The sequence below is a fragment of the Tamandua tetradactyla genome, chromosome 8, assembly GCF_023851605.1.
Source record: "Tamandua tetradactyla isolate mTamTet1 chromosome 8, mTamTet1.pri, whole genome shotgun sequence".
Classification (NCBI taxonomy): domain Eukaryota; kingdom Metazoa; phylum Chordata; class Mammalia; order Pilosa; family Myrmecophagidae; genus Tamandua; species Tamandua tetradactyla.
Genome location: NC_135334.1, coordinates 124,970,851 through 124,986,395, shown reverse-complemented (window position 1 = coordinate 124,986,395; position 15,545 = coordinate 124,970,851). Strand labels below are relative to the sequence as shown.

Sequence of the window (15,545 nt, the reverse complement as noted above, 5' to 3'; positions counted from 1 at the left end):
TACATGAGCAATGATCTAACTGAGGAGTCAATAAGGAAAAACTTCCATTCAAAACAGCAACTGAGAGAATCAAGTATCTAAGACTTGTACAGAGAAAAACTACATAACATTGCTAAAAAAAATCAAAGAGGATTTAAATAAGTGGGAAAACATTCCCTGTTCATGGATAAGAAGTTTGAAAGTAAAGTGTCGATTCTACCCAAATTGATCTACAGATTCAGCACAGTACCAACCAAAATTCCAACAGCCTACCCTGAAGACATAGCAAAGGCAGTCACCAAATTCACCCGGAAGGGAAAGAGACCCTGAATAGATAAAAACACCCTAAAAAAGAAGAATGAAACGGGAGGATTAACGCTCCTTGACTTTAAAACTTATTATAAAGCCACAGTGGTCAAAACAACATGGTACTGGCACAATGATAGAAGTATTGACCAATAGAATTGAATCAAAAGTGCAGAAATGGAGCACAAAATCCATGGTCAACTGATTGTTGATAAGGCCCCCAAATCCATTGATCTAGGACAAAATAGTCTTTTCATTAGATGGCATGGGAAAACTGGCTATCAATAGCCAAAAGAGTGAAAGAGGACCCTTACCTTACACCTATACAAAAATTAACTCAAAGTGGATCAAACATCTAAATACAAGAACCAGTACTTTGTCAGAAAGATGAAGTGGCAGCCAACTCAGTGGGAGAAAATATTTGGAAATTGCACATCAGTTAAAGGATTGATATCCTGTGTACATAAAGAAACCATATACGTCAACAGCAAAAGAACAAACAATCCAACTATAAAATGGGCTAAAAATATGAATAGGCATTTTTCTAAACAGCAAATACAGATGGCTAAAAAGCACATGAAGAAATGCTCATTTTCAATGGCTATAAGGGAAATGCAGATGAAGACTACAATGAGATACCACCTCACACCTATAAGCATGGCTGCTATTAAACAAACAGGAAACTATAAATGTTGGAGAGGATGTGGAGAAACTGGGAAACTTATGCACTGCTGGTGGGAATGTGCAATGGTGCAGCGACTTTAGAAGACAGTTTGGTGGTTCCTCAGAAAAGTAAATATTGAGTTGCCCTATGACCCGACAATCCCACTACTCAGTATATACCCAGAAGAGCTGAAAGCAGTGACACAAACACATTTGCACACCGATGTTCATAACATTATTCACAATTGCCAAAATACGGAAACAGTCCAAGTGTCCATTAACAAACAAGTGGATTAACAAACTGTGGAAGCTATCCTAGTGCATGGAACCTTTGTAGGATCTTATATATTGCCCTGGGTGTTCTTTAGGATTGGCTGGAATGGTTTTAGCTGGGGTTTGGCAAGTTATGATAGGTAGCAATGTCTAACTGAAAGCTTGCATAAGAGTGACTCCAGAGTAGCCTCTTGACTCTATGTGAACTCTCTCAGCCACTGATACCTTATTTGTTAACACTTCTCTTCCCCTTTTTGGTCAGGATGGCATTGCTGATCCCACAGTGCCAGGGCCAGACTCATCCCTGGGAGTCCTCTCCCACGCTGCCAGGGAGACTTTCACCCCTGGATGTCGTGTCCCATGTAGTGGGGAGGGCAATGATTTCACTTGCAGAGTTGGGCTTACGGAGTGAGGCTGCATCTGAACAAAAGACATCCTCCAGAAGTAACTCTCAGGGACACCTATAGGTAGGCTAAGCTCCTCCACTACCTACATAAGTTTCACAAGAGTAAGCCTTAAGATCAAGGGCTTGGCCTATTGAATTGGGTGTCCCTAAGGTTTGACACAGTATTCGAGGTTTCCCCAGTGGTAAAATTTAATAGTTCCATATTTTTTCTCCCATCCCTCAAGGGACTTTGCCAACAGTTTTTGATTCTCTGCTTAATACACTATGGGATTTATCCAGACATTATATCAAGCTATACAGTACTAAAGGCCCTCATTCTTATTCTGGGCTTCCTATATTTGAATTGTTTAAATGAGCTATCCAGACAGGTTGATTTATATTACGTGCTACAGAAAATTTAGGTTCTGGAAAAAAATGAAACTTTCTTCCTTTGGTCTCAAAGAGTAGATGAGGTTCTAAAATACAGACAGTGTCTTCCTTACCCGTGTGTTCTAAATTGCCTTAATCCTGACCTGATCAACTGCGTTCTTATCTCTAAATACCAGGTTATACATACATAAAACAGCCTCTCAAAATCCAGAAATAAAAATTATCACTCTGGAATAAATGTGACTGCTATAAGAGTTTACAGTCTAGGCCCCTGTTTTCTTATAAGTATTTTCTAAATGAGACCATACAATGTTTGCTTTTTTGTGTCTGGCTAATTTTGTCTCACAGGTTCAATTCACATCAGTGCATGCCTCAAAACTTGGTTCCTTTTCGTAACAGCACAATATCTGATCATCTGTATACACCATCGTTCGCCAATTAACTTCTCAGTCAGTGCACCCTTCGGCCACTTCCATTCATCGGGCATCTTGTATAATGTCCAAAGTCCACAGTCCATCGACACTCTCATTATAGATGATTCCATTATTTCCAAGAGAAAGAAAACCAATAAACACACCCTCATCAAATAGATAATCTAGCCTCCTCTTAACCCTTGTTCCTCCCCGCTTTATTTATCCCTGGTGTTGCTGTGGTACTGTTGATATGTTCCTGTTAAGCATAGCCCATAGCATGCGTAGTTTCCCCCCATACCTCAAATTATACACTCTTTGTACAAGATTCAAACTTTTGCAGTAGTTCATTTATTTATTTATATCTGTAGGGTTAATCAGTGAGACATATGGATCTGTACAATCCCTTTCAGTCATTTTACCTTCAGTATGGTAATATTACTTACAGATCCACTAGTAAACCACTTCCATTTCCATTTATTCCCTTACGTTTAAGTTCAACTTCATCAGCTAACCATTCGCCCATCTTTAGCATCTGTGTATCTCTGGGTCCTTCATAATCTCTATTATAAGCCTCTGACTTTACCTTTACCATGTCATAAGAGTGGAATCACACAGTGTCTATTCTTTTGTGTCTGGGCTAATTCACTCCGTATTATGTTCTCAAGGCTCAACAACAATCATGATTACTCCAGTTCAACTCAACTGAGGTCCTAAAAACAAAACAAAGAAATCAGAGTCTTTATAGAGTGTTTACAACAGTGCAGGGCACCCAGTAAATGCTGTGAACGGCACTGCCTAAAGGAGGGAACAGCACTGCCTAAAGTATGGAACAGCACCACCTAAAGGATGGAACGGCACTGCCTAAAGGATGGAACAGCACTGCCTAAAGGATGGAACGGCACCGCCTAAAGTATGGAACAGCACCACCTAAAGGATGGAACGGCACTGCCTAAAGGATGGAACAGCACTGCCTAAAGTATGGAACGGCACCACCTAAAGTATGGAACAGCACCACCTAAAGGATGGAACGGCACTGCTAAAGGATGGAACAGCACTGCCTAAAGGATGGAACGGCACTGCCTAAAGGATGGAACGGCACCACCTAAAGTATGGAACAGCACCACCTAAAGGATGGAACGGCACTGCTGTTAAAGGACGGATCTCAGACAGCAACCTAGAGCCATCTACTGATAGAGACAAAAAAAAAAGCAGGGGATCCATTCTGAAAAGCTCCCTCCCAAGTGGACCCCACCCTTTAAGTTACATCTTTGGCAAGAACTTTCAACAGGGGAAGCAGCTCAGAAGCCCTTGGGGGCTCATTCCTTAGGACAGTGGGAGAAAACACAGCATTCTCTTGTTGTCAGGGGGCTTTTCTTTCTCCCTCCCAAACCACAGAATGTGGATTTGAAAGAGCCTTTTGCCAGGACTAGAGGCTGAATTTGCACTGAGCTGAGAGAGAACTCTGGATCTCAGAGAGAGAGAGCTGATTAACCTTCAGAACAGCCCCAAGGTCACATATTTATTGTATTTTATGCCCTGACTCTGCAATTTACTGAGAACCTTAATAATTACCAAGAACTTAATAATATAAGAGTTAACTTTGCTTTAGGCTCCAGATAACCTTTGCTATGTGCCCCAGGCAGCAATTCTAAGTTAGGAATAAACTGGGGACACACTATTTATCAAAGCAAAACGCATGCTCAATCCCAAAACTATAGAAACAGTGTTTGGAGGGATCATAGCTGAGTAGATTTGTAGGACTCAGAGGCTGGAAAGTGATGGAAAGATTTCCATACTTTCCAGGTAAATAAGTCACTTTCTTTTTTGGCATGGGTAGGCTCCTGGAATCGAACCCAGGTCTCTGGCATGGCAGGCGAGAATTCTGTCACTGAGCCACTATTGCACTGCCTAATAAGGTCACTTTTATCGCCTTTCTCCTTTGTTCTACATTTCCCATCATTATGACATAAGAGACAAAAATAAGAATAACTAACATTTCTTAAGAATTTCCTGTTGACCAGATGCTGTCTTTATGTGCATTAGCTATTTTAATTACCCCAGTTCTGTGAGGCAGGACGTACTTAGAGGGTAAAATAAGTTGACGCGTTGCCCTGCTGGTAACTGGTAGGGTTAGAATTGAAAATCCCACTCCACCTGACCCATCTATGCTTGACCAGTGTGCTGTGGTAGAGATGCTAACACCAGCCACCCAGAAAGAATCATAGACCGGATTCTCTGCGTTCCCCTCTCCCTCTCTCTCTTCCTCCCTCCCTCCCTCCTGCAAGGCCTCCCAAGCACCTAGTATTCCGTGCCAGGCGCTCTCCAAGTGTGGGGGATTCACACTCCAGGAACGGGCTCTGCGTGTGAGTCACACACAGTCCACTGGGGGAGGCACACGTGGTCCAGAAGACGGTGGCTTCAGATGTCGTGGCAGAAATACACAGAGGGTGTCTGAGGGCGAGTCAGTGCCTTTGGAAAGTGGCCTCTTCTGGAAATGTAAATTATAATTAAATTTTCTGGGAGTCAACATTGGGTCAATCGAAAATCAGCTTGGGGTGAAGCCTGCGTCCTCAGCCATGACGTTTTCGTTTCCTTCTTCTCTTACTGGATGAGGTACCCCAACACTTTGAAGGGTGTGGGATCATTCATGCCCAGCCCAGGCTCCACATGGCAGATGGACAGAGGGACGGGGAGGGTGGGATGAAGGATCCTTTGGGCCCTAGGCCAGGCAGATCTGACTGTGCGTCACCAATGTGAGGCACCGTCCCAGACCCCCCACCCTGCGCAGCAGCGGCTGTTGGGCCCTGAGGCCAGCGAGCCTTCCAAGGGCGCAGATGTCCTCCCTAATCAGGATCCACTAAACTCATCACAGAGCGTCGGCATCTGATTAGCTTAATTAAATTTTGTTTTGGTTGATTAAAGTAACATCATCCCAGAGAGGCTGGACCCAAGGAGCTTCTCCAAGACTGATGAGTCTGCAGCCGGATGTCCCCTCTCTTGCTCCGCCTTCCCCCGCCTGGGTGTCTGCTCCCTCAGTGGCCTCCAGAAGCTCTTGTCCAGCCCGTGTTGGGCCCTCTCTCCTGCTGCAGAGGGGCCGGCAGCTTCTCCACCTGGGTCCCTGCAGCTGGGCTCTGCCCCTCGGGGGCCAGCGGCTGCTCCTGGCCCCGGAAAGCGCCATCCAGGTGGCACTGGGCATCCTCGCCAGGGAGAAAAGGCAACTCCTTCCGGTGGGGCATCAGGCCCAGACCCAGCGGGCACTTTGAGGCTGGAGGGAGGGGGAGTTCTTCATCAGGGGCTTTTAGGGGCTTCAAGCTGGCCCTGCACGCTCCGGACATGCCCGCGGCCTGGATGCACGGCCTGGCTGGAGTTTCGTACTGCCCAGACCCGCAGACCCCCAAATCCCCAGACGCCCAAATCCCCCAGACCCCCAGACCCCTAGACCCCCAGACCCCCAGACCCTCAAATTCCCAGACCCCCAGACCCCCAGACCCCCAGACCCCCCAGACCCCCAAATCCCCAGACCCCTAGACCCCCAGACCCCCAGACCCTCAAATCCCCAGACCCCCAGACCCCCAGACCCCCCAAAACCCCCAGACCCCCAGACCCCCAGACTCCCAAATCCCCAGACCCCCAGATCCCCAGACCCCAGACCCCCAGACCCCCCAGATCCCCAAATCCCCAGACCCCCAGACCCCAGACCCCCTAGACCCCCAGACCCCCAGACCCCCAGACCCCCCAGACCCCCCAAATCCCCAGACTCCCCAGACCCCCAGACCCCCCAGACCCCCCAGACCCCCAAATCCCCAGATCCCCCAAACCCCCAGACCCCCCAGACCCCCAGATCCCCAGACCCCCCAGACCCCCAGACCCCCCAGACCCCCCAGACCCCCAAATCCCCAGACCCCCCAGACCCCCAGACCTCCCAGACCCCCCAGACCCCCAAATCCCCAGACCCCCCAGACCCCCAAATCCCCAGACCCCCCAGACCCCCAAATCCCCAGACCCCCAGACCCCCAGACCCCAGGGCTTGGCTCTGCCCGCCCCACTGAAGTCGGGGCGCTCTGCACTCCGCGGGGACCCTCCCTGGCCGCCGAGCCGGGGTCTTCCTCTCCATTCTGACTTCACTGCGGTCAGCTCAGCCCGGCTGGGCAGGTTGTGGCCTCTCCACTGGAGAGCAGCCTTGAAAGGACAAAACCTAAACAGACATAGGGCCAGCGACGGGTCACAGCCTGCTCCAGCCTGCTCTGGGGTAGCGAGGTTTCCTTCCTCCCACTCCATATGGTCAGTGTTCTCTCTTTGAGGCATCCCTAGTCGATCTTCAGTGGAGAAATAAAATGTTTCATTGTAACTTGTTTTTTTTTTTTTTTTTTTTTTTTTTTTTTTTTAAAGACAGAGAGAAGGAAGGAAGGATAGAAGGAAGGAAGGAAGGAAGAAAGGGAAACATCTTTAAACATTTTCTTGTTTTTATTGTATTTTGTTTTTCCGTTTTTTGTTACATGGGCTGGGGCCGGGAATCGAACCGAGGTCCTCCGGCATAGCAGGCAAGCACTTTGCCCGCTGAGCCACCGCGGCCCGCCCCACTTGTTTTTAATTATGCCATAAAAATTATAGCATATTTAAATCACCATATTTTAGGAGTTTACAGCACTTCATAAATATTTTACAGTCATCTAAATTTTGTTGTAAAATCACATTTTAGACCTGTTTTAATGGAATGATTTTCTCCAAAGGATTCGAGATCATTCACGGACATTATTTCCCTCACCCTCACGTCGTGCCATTTGGAAGGACAGGGTGGGCACCGCCTGTAAAACTTCCCACACTAAGACAGAGGGCAGCTGGCCTGAGGCAGCCTCCTCCCCCTTGGCCGCCCCACTGCTGCCCCCAGGACTCCTGCCCACCTCACTGCCTCGGGAGCCAGGTGGCAGCCTTTTCCAGCTCCATCTGCTCTCGATTCCTCCAGTTTCTAAAGTTCAAGGATGACCTTACCATTTCAGCGATTTGTTCTGTGAGAGCTGCTATCTCCCCTGCAAAAACAAGTCTCGGTGGCTTGTGAACCTCTCGTCACAGGTTTCTGGGCCTGGTGAGCACCGGCTGAATGCTTTCCAGCCAGCTGCCTACAATGTTGTCGACTCCTGTTTCCCAACAAGACGATGCTGCGTAGAGGGAAGGTCAGAAAGATGGACATCTCCCCATGCCCTAACAGGCAAGCATGCGTGGAACGGTGGCTGTGATGACAGGATGTGAGGAATGGGGCTGTGCCCACTCACTCCAGCATTCTCTCTGCCAACAGATCATGAAAGAAGGGAGGCTTCAGACTGTCCTAAGTCCTTATTTTCTCATTTCAGTTTCCAGCTGGTCTGAGGCTTCCTCATAGGCATTGTTTAGTTTGAAGCGCTGAGGGCTCACAGAGCGGGACTCCTTGAGAGGCGTCTTCAGCTGTCCTCCTGCCCAGTCTTCCATTCGGCTAACACCTGGAATGCAGGGTAGAAGGGGACCCACTGATTAGCACTGTTCCCCAGACTTCAACTAAATACAACCGTTAAGGTGAAGACTCTTAGAGTTGGTGCTGGACTCGGTTTCTCTTGTCTGACTCCTTGTCCTTGATAATTGGACTAACCAAGACTTCATTCTATAAATGTACTCAAGATAATGAATCTCTAACAACTCCCATCCCCAAAAGGCTAATAAATCCTTTGAGAAGGAATTATTTTGGCATAGGTACCCTGCTCCTAATATGAAAATGACCCTGGACTTCCAAATATTTCATTAGAATATCAGTTTAAACCAACCTCATTTGCCATTCCCAGTGGGACCTAAGTTAGAATCTCCCCAGTCAGTCCCAAGTGGACCAGCAGATGATGGAAGGAAGTGTTCGGGCCCAAACAGCACTGTTGAAATTGATTTGTCGCCTCTGAGAGTGTTTGAAAGGAACCTCTACCCTGTCCTGTCCCATCCCCTTTTACGATGAGGAAACTGCAGCCCAGATCAGTCCAAGGACTTGCCCAAGGTCACAAGGCTAGTGGTGGTAGGTCAGGACTGGGACCCAGATTCCTCTCACTGTGAGTACAAGCGTTGCCCACATGCTGATGCTCAGCCGACATGGAGCTGGCCCCACACCTCGTCAAAGTCCCGCTTGTCCACAGCAGCAGCCAAAGAGTTGGCTCTTTCACCTTCAACCGTCCGGTGCCCAACCTCTCCTCAAAGCCCCTGCTGGGTCTTCTCCAAGGAAGCACATTTAGCATTCACTGCCTCAACCTGCTCCTCAGAATCTTGAAGATGCTGAGTAGGTTTTTCCCTTAAGGAATATGAAAGAGAAGCAGATGCTGTTTAAGTTTCAATACTCTTGAACATCGCTATTCATCACTATTCACTAATCTATGTGATTCAAACATCCATTCGCTTTTGCAAGCCCAGGAGAATTTTGTGTATGCCAAAAATCAGTGATCAGTAGCCTGCCTTGTCTCTACCAAAGATCGAAGTTGTTTGTCTTAAAGAAATTGCTAACACCAGGGCCCTCTAGTAGTGCATCACTGCATTAAAAGAAAGATGAGATGGGGAAACATCTAGTAGCAAAACAAATTCATTTCCAAGTGGTTCTAAAGCCATTGCCCTCTCCCACGGGATTGTTCAAGGGTTTTAGGTCTCCTCAAAGCAATCGGTGTTGCGAGCTTGTGCTTCTGTGTGCAGGACAGCGTCTGCCTCCACGAGCAACTGCGCTGTTGGCCTCAGACAGCGCCCTCTGCAGCTGGCCTTGGGTTCCTGCGGCTCCTCGTGCTGTTCTCGCAGCCGGTCGCAGTCCTGGTGTGAGGAATGAAGGGCGCCAACAGGGCGTTCTTGGCCTGCAGAAGTCACGAGAGGAGAGCATTCAGTTGGTTAAAATGTTGGGCCATGCTCATGATACAGTGCAAGTCTGTTTCTGCTGTCATCATCTACTAAAAAAATCATCAAGTTTCTAAAAAAACGGAAGGAAATCGTGCATATATTTGATATAATAGAGCACAGGCTAAGAGAATAATCTATTAAGGTTGAGTCTATATTCCACCAATAACTGGCTGTGTGAAAAAGTTCTTTAATCTGAGTTTCCATTCCTTATGTGAGTACTGGGACTAATTCTACAGACTTCACTGAGTTTCAAGAATTAAATGAGCTAGTAAAGTCACACGCTTAGACCAGGGTCTAGCACTTGGTACAGGCCAAGTAATAGAAAATAGTATAAGCCACATCTGCCATTTAAATGTCTAGTAGCCACAGAAGAATGTAAAAGAAAGGGTGAAGTTGATTTTAATGATACATTTATGTAAACCAATTATCCAAAATTTCATTATTTCAAAACATCTTACATTGCTTTAGCTTTTAAATTAAAAATTAAATAAAATTTAAAACTCCAGTTCCTCAAAAATGCTAGCCACATTTTAATTTCCAGGTAGCCTGACTGAGCTACCATATTGGCTGGAGCAGCCTTAGTAGGTAATTGGCTAATACTATAATGAAAGAAGAGGACAAAGCTTGGCTAAAGTGGACCAGGAATTGGTTGATGCCAAGAAATTACTGGTTATTTTATTAGATGTGATCATGGCTTTCTGTTTATATAAGAAAATTTTTTGTTTTTAGAGATATTGATACTGAAGCAGGCTATAGCATGATAACTGGGATTTGCATTAAAATCTTTAACAAACAAAAGATGAAGCAAGTGTAGCAAAATATTGATAGCTTTTAATTCTGAATAATGAATATATAAGAGTTCATGATACTATTTTCTCCATTTTGCATTTCTTTGAAATTTTCATACTAAAATGTGTTTAAATCATGTGGTAATTTGAAATTGTGTGTAGTCCAGAAAAAGTCATGTTCTTTCAATCCATTCCAGTGGCTATAGACCTGTTGTGGGTGGGATCTTTTGGTTAGGTTATTAAGTGACCCACCCCATTCAAGGAGGGTCTTAAACCTCTGACTGGAGTTCTTTATGAGAGGATAAAACACCTACACACAGAAGGAGAGAAATGAAATTAAGAGAAGCTTATAGAGAAAAGCCCTGGAGACTTTTATAAGCTAAGGGGGACCCACAGAAACTCAAGATGAATTCACTGAAGCCAAAAGCTGAAAACAATGAAACCCAGGAGTGACGGACCAGCAGACACCACCCATCTACCTTCACGAGTGATAGAGGTGACCCATATTCCAGCAGCCTGTCTTCAGAGTCCAGGTATCCTCCTACTGATGCCTTGAGATGGGCATTTTCATGGCCTAAGAACTATACATTGTAAGACAATAAATCACCGTTGTAAAAACAACCCATTTCTGGTATATTGCATCATGGCAGCTTTAGCAAACCGAAACAACTGGCAATTTATTTGGAAAATGGAAAAGCATAATTCATCATGTGCTTACTGTATGCTTGGGCTGGATTTTATATTTAAAACAATCCTTTGAGGTGGTCAATAGCCAATTCCATTTGAAGAATGAATAAACTGATGCTTGGAAAGCTTAAATGATTGTCAAACTAAGTGGGGGAAATATCTGTACTCAGGCAATACAGAGATAAAGAAGACGGCCATTGTACCCACCTTCACACAACTTTTGATTCCGAAGAATGGAAAGATGAAACAAGTAAACCACATTCAATAATAGCATCTCAGGGTATTGGAAAAAAGTCCCAAATTTCCTGGTGTACAATGTGACAGTTGGAGGTGAACTTGGTGTTCATGTAGAGATCAAAATCCAATGGCCTAAGAAACTGAGTGCCTGTAAAGTAAATTTCCCCCAGATAGCACAGTTAGTCACCGTCGGGGTAAATCTAAACCAGTCCAAAGTTATTTTCTCCCCATATCCTACCACAACTAATGTCAGCTAGGATCTGAACTCCTGAGCCCCTTGCAAGTGGCAGCTTCTGTTTGTGAAGATTTATGGGGTTTTCCCAACTTTTAGACGTATGAGGAATGTCAAAGAGTGAAATCCTGGGATAATTTTAAGTACCACAAAGGTCAATCCGTGTATCAATAACATAAGAGGTCAAAGAGTCACAGTGGAGGTTAGAATCTCTCAGGTCTAACTCAAAGTTGTACTTTTTAACTTATCTCCTCATGACCATAAATGCATGTCTTTCCTTAGATCTCATACATCAACTGGAGTGGAGAAAAAACCATCCTAAGCTAAAGAGACTGATATCGTCACCTGAAACCCTTATTTAACACAGGGGTTTAATTTAAACTCTGGAGCATCTGTGATTCAGACAACCGATGCTTAAGTGGGGAACCCAGACTGCATTCCCAAATCCATTTAAAGCCTGTCAAACTTTATCTTCTCTTTCCCCTCTCTCTTTCTCTCTTTTTATTAGGAGGAGGAGTGATGATTTTAAGAAACAGACTTTCCCCAAACCAACACCTTAAGTGAAAAAGTTTGTGAATAGTTGTTAAGAAAAAAATATACTGTTAAGGTATAGCATGTGCCTAAATCTAATCGTTGTTTGCATTTTTCCCCTACAGGTAAAGTCACACTGGGTTTCTCTCTTGAAAACTGCTCAGAATCCATGGAAAATAATGTTACAGAATTTATCCTCACAGGTCTTACCAAAAATGAGGAAGTACAATCACTCCATTTCTTTCTGTTCTTACTCTTTTACATGATCCTCATGACTGGAAATTTTCTCATTATAATGACTTTCTAAAGAAGCCCAAATCTCAGCTCTCCAATTATGCTGATCTGAAACTGTTATGTACCCCAGAAAAGCCACATTCTTCTAATCTTGTGGGTGAGGAACTATTGCGAATGGGACCTTTTGATTAGGCTGTTTCCATGGAGATATGTATACAAAAATGCAAATACCAAAAATGCTGGAACAGCTTTCTAAATGAATAAGGGAAGATCCTGGAAGAATTGTGAGATGCTTGATAAGAAAAACCTAATTACTCTGAACTGTTGGTAGAATTGTGGATGCTAAAGATACTTCTGATGAGGCTGTAGAAAGAAATGAATGTTTTATTGCAAACTGGAAGAAAGGTGACGCTTGTTTTAAAGTGGCAGAGAGTTTGACGAAGTTGAGTCCTAACGTTGGATAGAAGGTAGAATTTGAAAACGATATGCTTGGATATCTACCTGAGGAAATTTCCAAACTGAATGTGGAAAATGCAGCTTGGCTTTTCCTCACAGCTTATGGTAAAAGTGTGAGAAGAAAAGGATAAATTAAGAATGGACTCTTGGGTACAAAGAAACAAAAAACTGACAGTTTGGAAAATTCTGAGCTTTTGGAAAATGAGATCCCAGAGAATAGTGCCCCATGTGAGGATTTAACCAAACGTGGAACCAGTCAGCCATTTCAGCACAAACCAGGATTGTAGATGGAGTTATTCAGAAAAGATTTGTGGAAGGCTCTATTGTCTGAAAGTTTTGACCCCAGTATGCTACATGCCAAGCCAACAAACTTTTTGCAAGATCTGTACAGATGGAACCACTGCTGGTCTGGACTAAAAGGGACATAAGAGGGACAAATTGAAGGAAAAATAACTTCAAAGGCAAAATCATGGAGGCTAAGGCCTAAGCCAAGAAATGGCCAGGGGAGCAGACCTCCCATGCTTGTGGAAAGGGTGAGTTTGCCCCAGAAGCAGAGGTTGGGCCTTCTGCCTCAATGTTCAGGAAGAGTGTGACCACCTCAGGGCTCTCAGATGACTGGGAGTTGAGAAGAGCTCAGCTGGCCCATTGTTCTGGATGTATGCCACCACCCAACACCTCAGAGAGGTTGGGCATTGGGGAGAGTCTGGCAACCACCCCATTGTCCTGAAGGCATGAGGCCAGAGGGCAGAGAGTCTCAAGGCTGCCCAGATGCTCAAAGAGGTTGGGGCTGATAACAAGATGGTGTCCCCAGTGCTCCCTAATTGCAAACCTCACCCCAGTGTTTAGAGAGAGCTGAGCTGCTGTGTAAGCCCTTGGAAAGGGTGGGACTGCAGCTTTCTCAAGCCCCAAGGATAAAGCATCAATCTAACAGAGTTTGCCCTACAAGTTTTCAGAATTGTTTGGGTCCATTGACCTCTGTTTTCCATTTCAATTTCTCCCAATGGAAATAGGAACCTTTATCCTATGACTTTCCCTCCTTTGTATTTTGGCAGCAGATAAATTGCTCTGGTCCACAGCCAGAGGAGAATTTTGCCTTAGGACAGATCATGCCTGTAGCTGATTTTGATAAGACTCTGTACTGCTTTTGACTTTGTATTGCATTTGTATTGTCACTGAAATGGTTTAAGGCCTTTATGATATTGTGATGGAATGAATATATTTTGTACATGGAAATAACATGTCTTCTGGAGGTCCAGAGGGTGGAACGTGCTGGTTTGATACTGTTGTGTATCCCAGGAAAGCCATGTTCTTCTAATCCAACCTTGTGCGTGCAGACCTATTATAGGTGAGACCTTTTGATTAGGTTGCTCCCACAGAGATGTGACCCGACCCAATTCAAGGTGGGCCTTACTCCTTTTACTGGAATCCTCCATGTTACTGGGGGATAAAAGACAGAAAACATAAAGAGAGCTCAAAACTGATACAGAGAACCAAGAGATTTCAGATGTTTGGAGACATAAAATGTTGCAGGAGATGCTAAGGTAAGAAATGAAATCTGGAGTTTGCCCCAGAGAAGCTAGAGAGGACCCACTGGTGCTTAGAGAAGAAAATGCTCCAGAAGAAGGCAGAGGGACCCACAGGAGCTGGGAGAGCCATTCTGGAAACCAACCTAGGAGAAAAGGACCAGCAGATGCTGCCATGTGCCTTCCCACGTGACACAGGAATCCCAGATGCATCAGCCTTTCTTGAGCGAAGGTATCCTCTTGTTGATGACTTCACTTGGCTTTAGAAGTGTAAATCTGTAACCTGATGAACCCCCTTTGTAAAAGCCAATCCATTTCTGGTATAGTGCATTCCAATAGCAATAGCAAACTGAAACACCAATGCACTTCTTCCTTAGCTTCTTATCCTTTGTTGATATCTGCAATTCCTCTGTTACAGCCTCCAAGCTGATTATTGACTTTGAAGTCAAGGTCATAAGCATCTGTTTATGGGTTGTATGGTCCAGCTCTTTTGCATCCACCTATTTGGTTGCATAAAGATGCCCTACAGCAGGTACATGGCCACCTGTAAACCCCTATGCTGTACAACCATCATGAACTGGGAAGGTCTGTTCCACACAGTGGTGTACTGTTGGTTGGGAGCATTTGTGCACCCCTTTATCCAAACCATTCTCACTGTATAACTGCCCTTCTGTGGCCCCAACCTGATTGACCACTACTTCTGCAATGTCCACCCCCTGCTGAAGCTGGCCTGCACAGACACGCATATGGTGGGGTTCATTGTGGTGGTCGACAGTGGCATGATTTCTCTAAGCTGCTCATTATCCTGGTGGGCTCTTATGCTGTCATCTGGCTTTCCTTCAAGACCTGCTCACCAGAGGGGAGGCGCAAGTCCCTGTCCACATGTGCTCCCCACGTTACTGTGGTGCTCTTGTTTTATGCTCTCTGCATCTTCATCTACTTTTGGCCTTTCACCACTTTTACTGAGAGGATTGGCTGCGTTTTACACCATCATCACACACATGCTGAACGCTGAGAACTACACACTGAGAAATGTGGTGGTGAAGAGTGCCATGTGGAGACAGTGGGTCAAGAAATTGTTGGGCAGAAACAGAAAGGGCCCTGATGAGACACACAATAGGACGGGTGCAGCCTCCATTGTTCCGGTTTCCAAGGGGGTTGTTGGGAATGATCCAGTCATCATCCCGTAAACCTTATCACACAAAGAAACAGGATAACATGGCACAAAGACCTTTGGATTTGGAGTCTAAAGACCTAGTTTTGAGGATCTATCCTACCAGTTACTAGCAGTTTGACTTTGGGCAAAGAGATGTTCTCTTTGTGTGCCCCCAGTGGATTAAATATTTGTGCAGAAAAAGTTGACAGCCAAATACACTCTGACTCATAGTGTAAAGAACTATTACCTTTATCTGAGCAGTAGCCATACTCCAATAAAGGAATGACACCTGAGACAGATGCTGTGGCTGATGTTACTACTCTTTGCTTCATCTGTTTCCTTATTTTTAAATGGGAATGATGCTGCTTTTCCCATCACCTCCCTGGATTACAAAAAGGACCAAATGA

General features: G+C 45.1%; 1 pseudogene; it reads left to right on the top strand.

The window, feature by feature from the left end:
- The window catches only part of LOC143645292 (olfactory receptor 4B13-like), a 69,716-nt pseudogene extending 54,544 nt beyond the window's left edge, over positions 1 to 15,172 (top strand).
- The last annotated feature ends 373 nt before the right edge of the window (positions 15,173 to 15,545 follow it).